Source organism: Thamnophis sirtalis, unplaced genomic scaffold (assembly GCF_051295495.1).
Source record: "Thamnophis sirtalis isolate CommonGarterSnake01/CBP01778 unplaced genomic scaffold, rThaSir2_p1.2 scaffold_9, whole genome shotgun sequence".
NCBI lineage: Eukaryota > Metazoa > Chordata > Lepidosauria > Squamata > Natricidae > Thamnophis > Thamnophis sirtalis.
In genome coordinates, this window is record NW_028261389.1 from 61,911,730 (window position 1) to 61,924,798 (window position 13,069).

At 39.9% G+C, this 13,069-nt stretch overlaps 1 pseudogene; it reads right to left on the reverse strand.

Annotated features, from left to right (window-relative positions):
• Positions 1–428: 428 nt before the first annotated feature.
• LOC148044162 (galectin-1-like) lies at positions 429–4,300 on the reverse strand (annotated as a pseudogene).
• Positions 4,301–13,069: the final 8,769 nt, after the last annotated feature.

A 13,069-nucleotide genomic window follows, 5' to 3' on the forward strand; every position in this document is an offset into this window, starting at 1 on the left:
TAAGATTATGCTTTTTTCAGTTTTCAGATTCCAGTTTGCTTCTGGAAAGCATCAATCACATCTTCTACTTGAATGTACAGTGGAGGCAACAATACATCCCAACAAAACACTCTTTTATTTATTCTCCACTTACTATAAATACAGATGTCTTCAATTATTTTACAGAATTCACGTGAAGTTCTGAAATGTGAAACCATTAACATGCAGTGCCATTCTCCTCCCTTTCTACTGCATTTTGAATACATTGTATACTTTGAGAACTGTATTCTAGTCATGGGATTATACCAATTAAGTCCTATTTATTTTCCTGTTCAAAGAATTCAAGCTTATTTTATTGCAAATATTCCCATGAACATTATGAAAACCTTTCTGTTTCTTTTTTCTTCTTTCACACAAGCTTCATTTCTAGGTGAAAATAAGGGATGGGATCAATCAAATTTGACAGATTTAATTCTCAAGTTCACCAACAATAGAAAAAAATACCACTTCCATCCTATTTGGAAACTTGAATTTGTGACTCCTGGGTATTTTCACTGTCACCTCTTTGGCATCAAAGCAGACAAAGAGTTTGATGTCTTCCCCCGACAGAAAGGGAACTGTGACTCCCTGAGTTTCACACTTCATTCTCCACACATTTTGGAATTTCAAACAATGGTCTTAACATTCAAAGCAAAGGTTGAAGTGAAGGATTAGCTCAGTCTCATCCTGTCCCAAGCTGATGGCATTTAGTTCTACCTTACCTTTCTCTTTGATGCAATCCCCAGTCCATGATTTTTATGTCAGCAACCAGTTGCACTGCCTTGCTTTTATATTTCTTGAGAAATAGCAGCACAGGCTAAAAACAAACCAACCCCCTTAATTGTCTGAAAATCTCTCTGATTTTTATTGAGTGGTTCAATGGTACTATTTCTTGCACAAGCACTTAGACTTATATATCGCTTTACAGCCTTCTCTAAGTAGTTTACAGAGTCAGCCTATTGCCCCCAACAATTTGGATCCTCATTTTACCCACCTCGGAAGGATGGAAGGCTGAGTTAACCTTGAGCCTGGTGAGATTTGAACTGCTCAACTGCAGTCAACGAGCAGTCAGCAGAAGTAGCCTGCAGTACTGCGCTCAAACTGCTGTGCCACTGTGGCTCTTAACAGTGCAGAACCTTTTATCTGAACTCTGTTTCAAGGATCTTTTCCTCCAATCCCAGTCCATTCAAGTCTAGTGATAAAGTTTGCAATATTTCATCTAAACACATTTCTATGGGTTCTTTTGGGGTACAAATCAACTTCTGTCTCTGGAGATTCTCAATCATCCAGGGTCATGGTTGTCCCAAAGATGCTTTTCAAAAGACAACTGGGCTTTATTTGTTTTTTCTTTGAAAACATTTCATTTCTCATCCATGAACTGAAGAAGCTTTTTAGATTAGAAACTAAATGTTTTAAAAGAAAAACAAAGCCCAGTTGCCTTTTGAAAAACATCTTTGGGACAACTCAACATTTGCAAGTGGTCTGTTTTCCATATAATTCAGACCAATGATTCAAGAAACTAAATATATCCTATCAGTATTATTTCTACTCACTTTTTCATCTGCAGTAATCTTCTCTTTTTCATGAACCAGAAGCAGAGACATATAAAGAGTGAGATTAGCAGAGGTAGGGCAACTAAGCATCCGATAACTCTGAAGTCCCCTTAAGCTTTCTACAAATTTAATCAAACCTTAAATAATTCTAAAAGAAGGACTGCATGAAGGGAAGAAGGAACCAAGGATTTTGCTGTACATACCTGGTGTAAGATGAGACCATGAAATGAAAGTAGAGAATGCAGAATACAGAACAACAAAGTTGGAAGGAACCTTGGATGTCTTTTAGTTCAATCTCCTGCTCAGGCAGCAAACCATGTACCATACTGGACAACTGACTGTCTAATATCTTCTTTAAAACCTCCAGTGATGGAGCATTCACAGTCTCTGGAGGCAAGCTGTTCCATTGATTAATTGTTCTAACTGTCAGGAAATTTCTCCTTAGTTCTAAGTTGGATCTCTTTTTTTAAGCTTCAATCCATTACTTCTTGTCTGCCCTGAGATGCTTTGGAGAATAGGTTGACACCCTATTCTTTATGACAGACCCTCAAATATTGGAAGATTCCTATGATGTCCTCTTTGATAGACAAAGGTGCACCTCGGTTCACCCACGTAACACCTATCCTCCGCGAGCTGCACTGGCTGCCTATTGGTCTTCGGATACGCTTCAAGGCGCTAGTCGTCACTTATAAAGCCCTTCATGGTATTGGACCTGGGTACTTGAGAGACCGCCTGCTGCCAATTACCTTCAATAGACCAATTAGATCCCACAGATTAGGCCTCCTCCGAATTCCATCTGCCGGCCAATGCCGACTGGCGACTACCTGGAGGAGAGCCTTCTCTGTGGCTGCTCTGACCCTCTGGAACGAGCTCCCAGTGGAGATTCGAACCCTCACCACCCTCCAGGCCTTCCGCAAAGCCCTTAAAACCTGGCTGTTCCGACAGGCCTGGGGCTAAAGAGTTTTTGCCCCCCTTCTCGAATGATATGGTTGTTGTGTGTTTTTAAATTTTGTATTGTTATGTCTCGTCTTTTTTATTCCCCTGTCTGTACCTCCTTCCCTGATTGAATTGTGAGCCGCCCTGAGTCCCCTTCGGGGAAAAGGGAGGCATATAAATGTAATCAATCAATCAATCAATCAGACTAAGAATACCAAGTTCCCATAATCGTTCATCATGTCTTAACCTCCAACCCCTAGTCATAGTTGTTGCTCTTCTCTGCATTCTTTCTAAAGTCTCAGCATCTTCTGACCATTTGGCCTAAGATATCCCAGCAACTTCCTTGGCACCTGCTACTGACCATTCTCTTTCTGTAACCCTGACTCTGATCAGGCTTTGAAGAAGCTTTCTTCCGTCAATAGTGCAGCAGATGAAAGCATCATCTGTATTTTCATGTTGTTTAGAGGAGCCTACAGTCCTGGATCTTAGGCAACTCAACATATGGCCTCAATCAGAAGGATGGATTGTTGTTTGTTTTGTTAGATCTTCAAAGTCCATATTAGGGAAATACCTTTTTAATTCACAGAAAGATGCAAAAACGTGAAGAAATAGGATTTATGACTAAGTAAATATAAATCGTCCAAAACAAAACATCAATTAACCTCTTCACCCTTATCCAGAATCAGTTTGCATGGAGAATACATCAAGGGAATAAGAAAAAAATACACTCAACAGAACTGCAAAATCTGATGGGCTCTCACTATCTACTTTATTAGTTAGTTATATTCAGCTCATCCTTCCAAAGAAGTTCACATGATCTCAGATCTCACAGACATTTCATGGCTGACCAAAAGCTGATAAAGCTGCCCAATATACAGAACAGATATAAATTCAACATTTCATAGGATGTCTGTAGTACTTGGAACCTTACTCCCTTTTTTCCTACTCTCTTTGCAACTGCTTAGCTTCTTGAATTTGTTCTGGTAAAGACTGTCCAAATGAATTGGCAATCCTTAAGGTGCAATCCTGAAGGTCCAGTAGATGTGTGAAAATGAAGCATTACTCCCAGACCCTTTAGGAAACTTCAATTCTGAATGAAATGGTTCTTCTTCATATCCCTGTAGAAATCCCTCCACTTAAAAGATCTTTAAGGTGTTTTTTTTCTCAATTTTCTAGTGATGGCTATTTATAATTGTCAGAATCTCCAGCTGTTTCAGGTAATAAAAGCAGCTATCAAGTCTAAACACATCTGTGTCACACATATGGTGTTTCAGGCCAGAGCTTTCATTTCGCAGAACACAAAGGATGACTCTTTCTGCCATTTCCACTGTTTCTGCTCTGCGTCTTGCTTCAAAATGCTTGGGTAATTTTCTTTGATGACAAAGCAGTTATATTACCATGGTTTGCTGCTAAGGCAGAACTAATAGGAGCAATAATCCTGAGGTACAAATACTTGTTTTCCTTCTGTATCTGCTAACCTTCTGTGATATAAGAACTGTAGAAGCTGTGTAAAAATGTTTGTGTGGCACTGTTTGAGAAGATGCTCAAGGAGAAAGATTGTCAGACAGTAGCTGTAAGGACCAGGCCAGGAGTCAGCAACCCGCGGCTCTGGAGCTGCATGTGGTGCTTTCATCTTTCTGCTGCAGCTCCCTGTCATTGGTCAGCTCCACAAATGGAGAAATCTGATCTTCTTTACTATTAATGGTAATAGGCAAGTTTTCTACTTTATCAGGGTTTTTAATGGTTTTGTTCACATCTTTCTCTAATATAAAGAACTTTTGTGAGATTCTCATAATGTATGCAGTTGTTCAGTAAATTCCATGGGAAACATTATTTTAAATGCAAGCATTCATTACATCATTCTTTTGTTTGGAAATATTCTTAATGCCTGCCTACGTTTAAAATGCATTTCTTTAGTGTAAAGCTGTTTTCCCATTTATGAAATTACTCCCTATTGTTTGCTGTTTACCCATCTTTTTTATTTCCAGAAGAGGCATCTTGCAAAGAAATGTGGGTTAATGAATCTTTTTTGACAAAAGGCAGAATTGAGTAGATTCTCTTCAGTTCTGCCATTCATGCCATAACCAAGCCTGGTGTGGTAGATTGTACAAATCAACTGCCTTAGATAGATATCCATGGTGAGTTTCTTTTTTGGCACCACTTGGCAGGCCTTTAAAGAAAAATAGGCACTACCACAGGAATAGGAATGTTTGTACATGTTTGTACATGTTTGTGAGTGTGTGTGTGTGTGTGTGTGTGTGTGTGTGCCTTTTGATTTTCTCTTGTCAGACATCACAGCAGAACTAGTAATGTGGGGGAGAGAGCGATTATATTCAAAATAATAAGTTTCAGCTGTGGGCTAAGTGTGCTTGCCTTTAATAATTAAAATCAGCTGTAGCACTGTACTAGCCATGCTCTAATGTGGGTGCCTGGCATTCAATCGATTTTGCTACAAACATACTGACTCATTTGGCTGGCAGCAGATAACTCAGAGAAAAATCGATCAGCAAGGAAGACCTTTCTCCACTGTGCGAGGGCAGAGTACTGCGGAGTGCAGAAGACAGGTTTGAAATCTTGCACATCTTTCAGAGGGAGATTTCATTCCGCAAAAAGGCGTGGAAGTGGCATCTGTTTTTCTGCACAGGAGGAATGAGAATAGTTATGAATTTTAGGGAGACCAGCTAAGTCATTGTCTTCATCTATCATTCTAATCTAGCATAGTTACCAATAGTCTTCCCATTCTCTCCCTTTGGCTCCATTAATATAACTACAGCCAAGTGTTCTCTATCTCATTGATTTGATGAAAGAGAAAAGTGATTTTCCTATGTATTTGCAAAGGAGAAGATAACATTTAAAAAATTCTCATAGGTGGAGCATAGCATGGTACTGATTTCGTGAGAATGTCCTGCATTTCACGGGGCAATCTTTCTCTAGTAGTCTGCACCAAACCTGGCTCCACACTTTACTGTCTCTCCAGTGAAATGCATGGAGCTTTTTCAGCCTGTGCAGCCTGAGAGCATTCCCTGGGATGAAAGGGTGTGTAATGGAATAACTGTCGTTGAACCTTCAGCCACTTTGAAAGTGGGCAGGTAAACTGATAAATCTCATGTAGAGAAATTAGGACAAAATTCTCAAACTCCCTGAGAATAAAGTACAAAAACAAGTGTCCGCCTGATGGGTAGCAGAGGGAGCCTGCTGAGTAATTGATTTTGTACAGAACTAATTGAAGTGCAATTCAGGGGTTTCAGATTGTTTTCCCAGAAGCCCTTGGGTGACAGAATAGTTGTTGTTTTTTCGTGGATTCTTGTTTGATAACCTGTAATCTTCTGAATGGGCAGCTCAACCACCATTTTAAATCTTTTTTTGCATCGTGGAATTCTGCATGAGGGAGCAGGGTGAATGCTCCCTCTTCATATTTGGCAGCGGAGTTGAAGGCCATGATCATTTGAAGTGAACTGAAATATGCTGACAATCTTCGGTAATGCAGAAAAATTGCTGGTGACAAACTCAAAGTGGAAAGTGTTTTGTTGGTGTTCAGAAATGTAAAAACCGCAGACCTACAACATGCAGTACTCTGGAACATCTGGTAGCAATTGGGTGCAGCTAAGATAGAGCATTCTGATTTATAATGTGCAGCCACTTTCTGGTGGATGTTTTCCATATGTACTGCTTTGCAATGCTAATATTGGGTATAGGTCTATGCACATGCATATGCACAGCATTTGTATATCAGGTCCCCGATATGAACCTCAAGTCAATGTGTCTGGTAACATTTTTCTCAAAAGAACGTTCCTAAGGGGGAAAGAGGTCTGTGTTTATAGTAACAGCTGCCTATAGGCAAAGTAAACATGGAGGTGATTTCAGTCTACAGACTTCATGTAAATTTCTTATTTGATTAATATGAAAACTCAGTTTAGAGTAGTCACTATATGAAGTTGGTAAAGTTCATAATTTCTTGACTTTTGGAGTTCTCAAAAATTCCTGTAACTATTAATTAAATGGTTCCCGTCATTAGATTTCTCTAGTTCGTAATATAATCCAAACCATAGAAGGGATCTTTCTTTCCACTTTCACTATGCCCCCTCCAGCCCTGCAAGGGTATCTGGAGAGGGATGGGGAACAAATATCAGGCACCATGCTATAATTGTCAGAAAGTTTATGCACACGATGTCCCTTGTATTTTGTCACTAGAATATGTCTCATGCAAAAGACATGATTTGCATATATTTTTCAATCACGTCCTTACACACATGACATCTTTGTGACCAGTACTGGATGTCTATGCTGTCCCCCCACTCACTCCCTTGCAGTCCTCTTTCCTTTCTCGCTGTTAGGCTGCACCATTTAAGATTGTAAGAAGTCAGAAGAAAAGATGAAAATGCACATGGCAATTGGGTTGGCAGGAAGGATTTGATCTTTATTGTATGCCTATTACCTCTGTGAGAAGTGAAAAAGAAAGATTAGAAAGGTAATAGCAACTGAGCTGTGGAACTAGCTACAGTGTGGTATCCTAATCTGAATAAAATGGAGGAAATTCTTCCATTGCTGTTTGTATCTTTGATTGCTCCTGTGATATCCAAGACATTATGCTTTAGGATGAACCTATTTGGTTGGTTTTCACTTACAGATTATGGGAATGAATTGAAGTAAATTAGCATTATGTGTTGTTATGGTTTGTCCAACACAACATCACTCAGGAAAATTATGGTTTATCTGAATGTAGAAACATGGTCAGTAGGTTTATTCACATCATGTGTGAATTGCGATACAGAGAGCCTTAACCAATACCTGAGTGCATGGTTTCCTAATTATGGGCTAACATCTTCTCAAAGCCAAATGTCGGACTACTACATGTGGTGTCAGAAACAGAAACTCTGTATTACTCTGTTCTAGCTATTCTAGCTGTTTTAGTTTTCAACTGCTGTGATTTTTTTGGATCTGTAAAATAAAAAAATAGGAAAAAGTGCTTTCATCAAACATCAGAAAGTGATTTTTGCTTTGATTATTATGCATCCCTCCCCCTCTCTGTTTCTTTCTCTCTCTCTTAAATAGGAGATGGCTTGATTATGACCTTAGAACAATAGTCCATATAATTAGCTATACCTTCCACTTGGTCAACATTGTCCATTTATGTTACAATATTGCTTGTAACATAAATATGTTTGAGTCTACTGTTGGTATATAATATATTTCAATATATGAACCAGTTTCTGATGATAACAATTGATTGTATGAAATGTTTCAAGGATGTCTGTAATTATGAGTTGATACATAAATTATCTGTTCAAATATTAATATATGACTATCATTCGGCATTGTAGTCAATTGCCTATCACCTCATATGAATTAGCATGTTGCCTTTCAGGTAATTGGACTCCCAATTAATAAATGCTGACTCAATAGTTGGATATATCTAAGCAGTTCCAGCTTTGGCACAACTATTTCTGAGGGGTAGAAATATTCTAATACTAGAATATGGTGTTGAACTACATATCTTGCTCTCTTCCTTTGACTTATTGCATTTTCCGTAAATAGTACAAACCATTAGATTTTACCCTGGAAATTTGTCTTGTCTATTTTTCTTGAAGATCTAATTACTGTCACCTATTGTTTGCAGAATACCAACTGCTGCTGGAAAAAAATAGGATGATAAAAAATGCAATCTGCTTCCTGCCTTTTTTAGTCTGTTATATAATGATGATACAAAAACTAATTTGTTCTTTGCAACACAAAAAAATAATGGTTGGGAGTAAAATTATAATTAATGACTTTAAAATATAGCTAGAAAATTTACTTCTACTTCAGCAAGGCTGGAAGACGTTTTCTAAAAGAACACTGAGTTGAAATTAAGCTAATCTTTTTATTCTGTCAAAAGGTGGCCAGTATCTGTGAGCTATAATAAGATCTGGGGAAGGGGAGAATAGCTTGTTAGGAATATAATCTAACGGTTAGGTTGGCAATATATAAATCATGTAACAATGCTGTACCTGTTTCTTTAAATCATGCTGTAAATGTGATTGGTTGCTGTTTCCTCAATCGGCCATAAGATGGAGCCAGAATCACTGTTAGATCCTGATCTGATCTGAGTGTTTGGAAGCTGGCTGTTAAAAGTGCCGTATAGTGATCAGAGTGAGCTATTGTAAGTTTTGCAACTGCTAGCTAACTTTATGTACTGGACTGTTTGTATGATTATGGACTATGTTATTTGGATTATAACTGAAAGACGTTGATGACTGACTGTCTTAACCATGTATGACTTGGACTGTTTGATGGACTCTGATACCTCTATTTCCACGAAAGTAAAAGCCTAGTTAAACTGCAGTGTCTCTGTATGCTGGTTTGTGTGTTCTCCAACACCACTCCCACAACGCTTCTCTGAACGTACTCGCTCTCCCAACGGGGAGCTTACCTAACATAGTTTATTTCTCTTTGCTGATCCAAATTCTTTGTTGAATATGAAGCATCTTTCCCCTTCCTTCCTTCCTTCCCTCCCTCTTTTATAAATCCAATAGGAAAATATTTCCAGGTTATTCTCTTGGTCTATTCATTTGTATTTCCCTTTTAATTTTTGAAACTTCAGGTAGTATCTTTTGTATATCCATTCTCATGGTCTGTCATTTGTAGTTCTATGTGTGATACTTAGAATTTGTTACACATGTCATTGTAGTTACTAATTTCTGGCCCCATGCTTCAAAGATATCCTTTAATATATCCAATGTTGTAATATTTTGTGTCATTTTATAAGTCACTGTATTAACTGACATCAAGAAAAAGGCTTGCATTTTTTTTCTTCTGCTTAGAATCTTGGGTGGCCTATGCTGACCTATTTCTAAAGTCATCTTTGTCATAACTTACAATAGCCAGGAAAGCCAAAATAAATCTTTTCCATAAAAAGCTATTTTTTTATAATTAATTCCAAAATCATATGGTAAAAATCAATATTCCAAATTTATCTGGACCCTTAAATCCATTAATAACTTTCTGAAATCCAAATCTTATTTAGCTCTTGTTTATTTCAAATTCTTTAAGTTCTTAAGCTTATAATTATTTCTTCTTTTGTTCAGAGGTGAAAATAAATTCACTCTGTGTAGAGTGTTCAAACTTATCATTCTGAAGGTCTCTAATAACTTTAATGTGGTTAATTACCAATTTCTGAAACTGATTAGAAAGTGAGGTTTGCAAACTTAATATCCTTGAAAGGCTCCACTGTGATTGCAAGCAAGATGGGTGTTCCTGTCATCTCCTGGCACTGAAACCTGTGCAAACCTGTCTGGAAAGCAGCTGCCTGGAGCACATGTGGGCAATTCCCCATCATCTCCTTATCCTGGTTACAAGAAATGGGTCTACTCACTGGTTCTTTGGTCTTTGCTGTGGTTGCCAACTTTGGTGGAGCAGTTGTCAGTTTGCCTACCTTTCTTGGAACTCCTCTTATTGCAGTTCTTCTTAAAATAATTCAAAGCATATATCACTCTATGTTCTGTCCCCACTACACATTAGCCTGTGTGCAACTTGACATGCAGCTAAACCCACCTATCCTCCAATAAAACAGACCGTGTGTATAGATCTGAATGCTTTATTGAAAGAACAAGATATGCTGAAACTGGGGAAAATAGGACTACATACAATGAGAACCAAATACAAGATAGACCCGTGATGGTGGACCTATGGTACATGTGCCAGATGTGACACACAGAGCCCTCTCTGTGGGCACGGCCCAGCCCAGCTCCAGTCGTGTTTCTCCATCGTGTTTTACTCACTTTCACTTTCCAACTTCTCATGAAAGAAAAAGATCTTGCGATGTTGGAATTGATTGAGTGAACATTTTCACTCGCGCGCTTCACAGTGGGGGAGGCAGTGTCCCGTCCTCCTCCTGAAGCCCATTACGATGTGGAGCCACAATGCGACCCATGTGGCTCTTTCACCCCACTGCTGCAGCTCATTTCATTTCATTTCATTCCATGGATTTATAGGCCGCCCAATCCCGGAGGACTCCGGGCGGCTCCCTGTCACCCTGTCACAGCAGAAGGATGAAAGAGCTGTTGCCCTGTCACAGTGGTGGTAATGGGTGGAGCCTTAGTGTGGGAGCGAAGTGCACCTGTATTTGCTTTTACGCAGTAATAGCATTCCACCTTTGTTGTGGTACATTTACTGTTGCTTCCAGCAAAGAGGGCTGGGAGAGAATGGAGGGGGCAGATTTTGCGGGGTGGGGGACATCCCCTATATCTGGCCTTCCTCCTCCCTCATCAGCAGGGCCAAGAGAAAGAAGGGGGAGGCGTGGGGAAGCACTCCTCTCTCCTGGCCGAGCGTTGAACACAAAAGCCCCAGGTGTGGCAGGTGGCCCAACAGAAGTGCCCCCATTGGCAAGCCGGACGGTGGAGAGGCCTGGCCGAGCTTTCACAGTGGGACATTGTTCAGCATCTCCAGACACAAACTGCCACCTTTGAAATGCGCCAGGCCTTTGAGGGAGCTTGGCAGCAATGGCTGGGGTTGGGGAGGAGAAGTGGAGGCATCAAGGCTGCTTCCCCCTCCTCAGCAAGCTGGGCCTAAAGGAGCATGGATAGTTGGGGGCCAAGTGCAGGAGGGTCAGAAGGCGCACTCCCACGTTACCTGAACATGTGTTTCCAGCACCCTCTCCTTTCTCCTGAAGAGGGATTGAGGGGGGGGATAGGGGGAAGGGAGCAGGAAGCAGGAAGCAGGGGGAAGGGTAGGGGGGCTTCTAGGAGGAGAAGCCCAGCTGGCTTTCCTTTTAATGTGGGGCGGGGGAAAACCCAATAAAAGTCCATTTTTCCCAAATAAATTGGGAAAATAAAGGCCCGGCAGTCCAGAGTCCATAAAGGGTGGTGGGGTCTGTTCATCGGAGGATCAGAGAAGAAATCAGTTGAAATCTGGTCGGGAGGCTATTTAGAGAGGGATTTGCCAGGTTCTCTTCTTCCCTCCCCCTTATATTCTCCCCTCCCGGCATTCTTCCCTAGCTTCGTTTTAAGGGGAGGGGAAAGCAAGATGGGACAATAGTAGCTAAAAGGGGAGTTAAGCCACAACCAGCTGCTGTTATTTTTGCTGAGAGCTTCTAAGCTACACAGCATTCTTTAATAAATATTAACGATAACAATACATAATATGCAGAATTGAAGGAAGGAAGGTGAAATCAGAGGAGGGGGAAAGGAAAGAAAGAAAAAGGGATGGAAGGAAGGAAAGAAGGAAAAAGAAGGAAGGAAGGAATAAGGATGGGATGATTCTCCAGAGGCTATGCATTCATTGTGATGGCTACTACCATCATTCCTGAGTTGTGCTGTTAAAGAAATCCAGTGCCACCAAAGAGAAGTCAAGTTATGAAAGAGTGATTGAAATTCCTCACAAAACCTCATCATTCAGGTTAAATTGCCATGTTGGCACTTTGTGATAAATAAGTGGGTTTTGGGTTGAGGTTTGGACACTCGGTCCCTAAAAGGTTCGCCATCACTTTTATATAGCATGATAGTGAAGCAGTTCTCAAAAACTGAAAACAAAATAGCAGAACAAAAGGGAGGCAGGAAAATAACAGTGAAATGTATGAAACCTTGAAACCAAGGATCCATTGGAGATCTGTTTCTTTGTTCCTTTTTAACTCATTGATTTGGTAATCAAGCTTTCTATTTTTGGGAGGGAGATCAAATAACAGGACATCACAATAGGTGGCCTCTTTTCTGTTATCACTGGTTAACCTTTGGTTGGCAGTGACATTCAGACAAGGGCTTCCAATGTGGCCTTAACCATAACCAGATTTATGCAGGAAGAAGCTTTGCTATTAATGCCTGAATGAGGAGAAGCATTCTGATGACATACAGATGCAGACAGTTTGATTGTTAGAAATAATTGTTGCATTGTTCAGCATGGTTAAATTATGTTTCTGATGAGAATGTAGATAAAAGGCACAATGAATGAATCACAGGATGTAAATCAATAACCTAATTATTTTTTACCTTAAGCCTCCTCTGCCAGGATTCTGCTACCAGTCTGGAAGAGGGTTGCTTGACAACACCCAGCAGGATGGCATTACTGTGAGTGTTAGTGCTTATTGATTGCTTTCACTGGGGTCTGTTGCAAGACATAAATAAGAACAGTCCTGGTGAAATTGATCACATCGGGTCTTTGCAGCATGTCTGAGTTCAAAATCTTAACTGGATACTTTAAAAGGCCAGGTTGTTTAAACCACAGCAGGAAGAAATGGGCTCTCAAATATATATATATATATTATAAAAGCTGCTATTAGATATTTTTTTTCGTATGGAAAATGATCCATTAATGAACCTGAGTCAAACAAATTTGAAAGTCAATCAAAAAGCCTGCCGTTTTCTTCAAAGCAGTTTGATATAATGAGTGATGTAGGTGAAGTGGAGCCAAGGCAGTGCTTGATATTTCAGTGCTGATGAACTCATCAATATCCCACCCAGGCGTAATAAAGGAAGAGAGAAATAAATTCCATAAAATATGTAGGAATAATAACCCTAACCAGGGATGAGGCAGCATATGGCCTCCAGACATTCATTGAACCCCAGTTCTTATAACTGATTGCCCACCCAAGT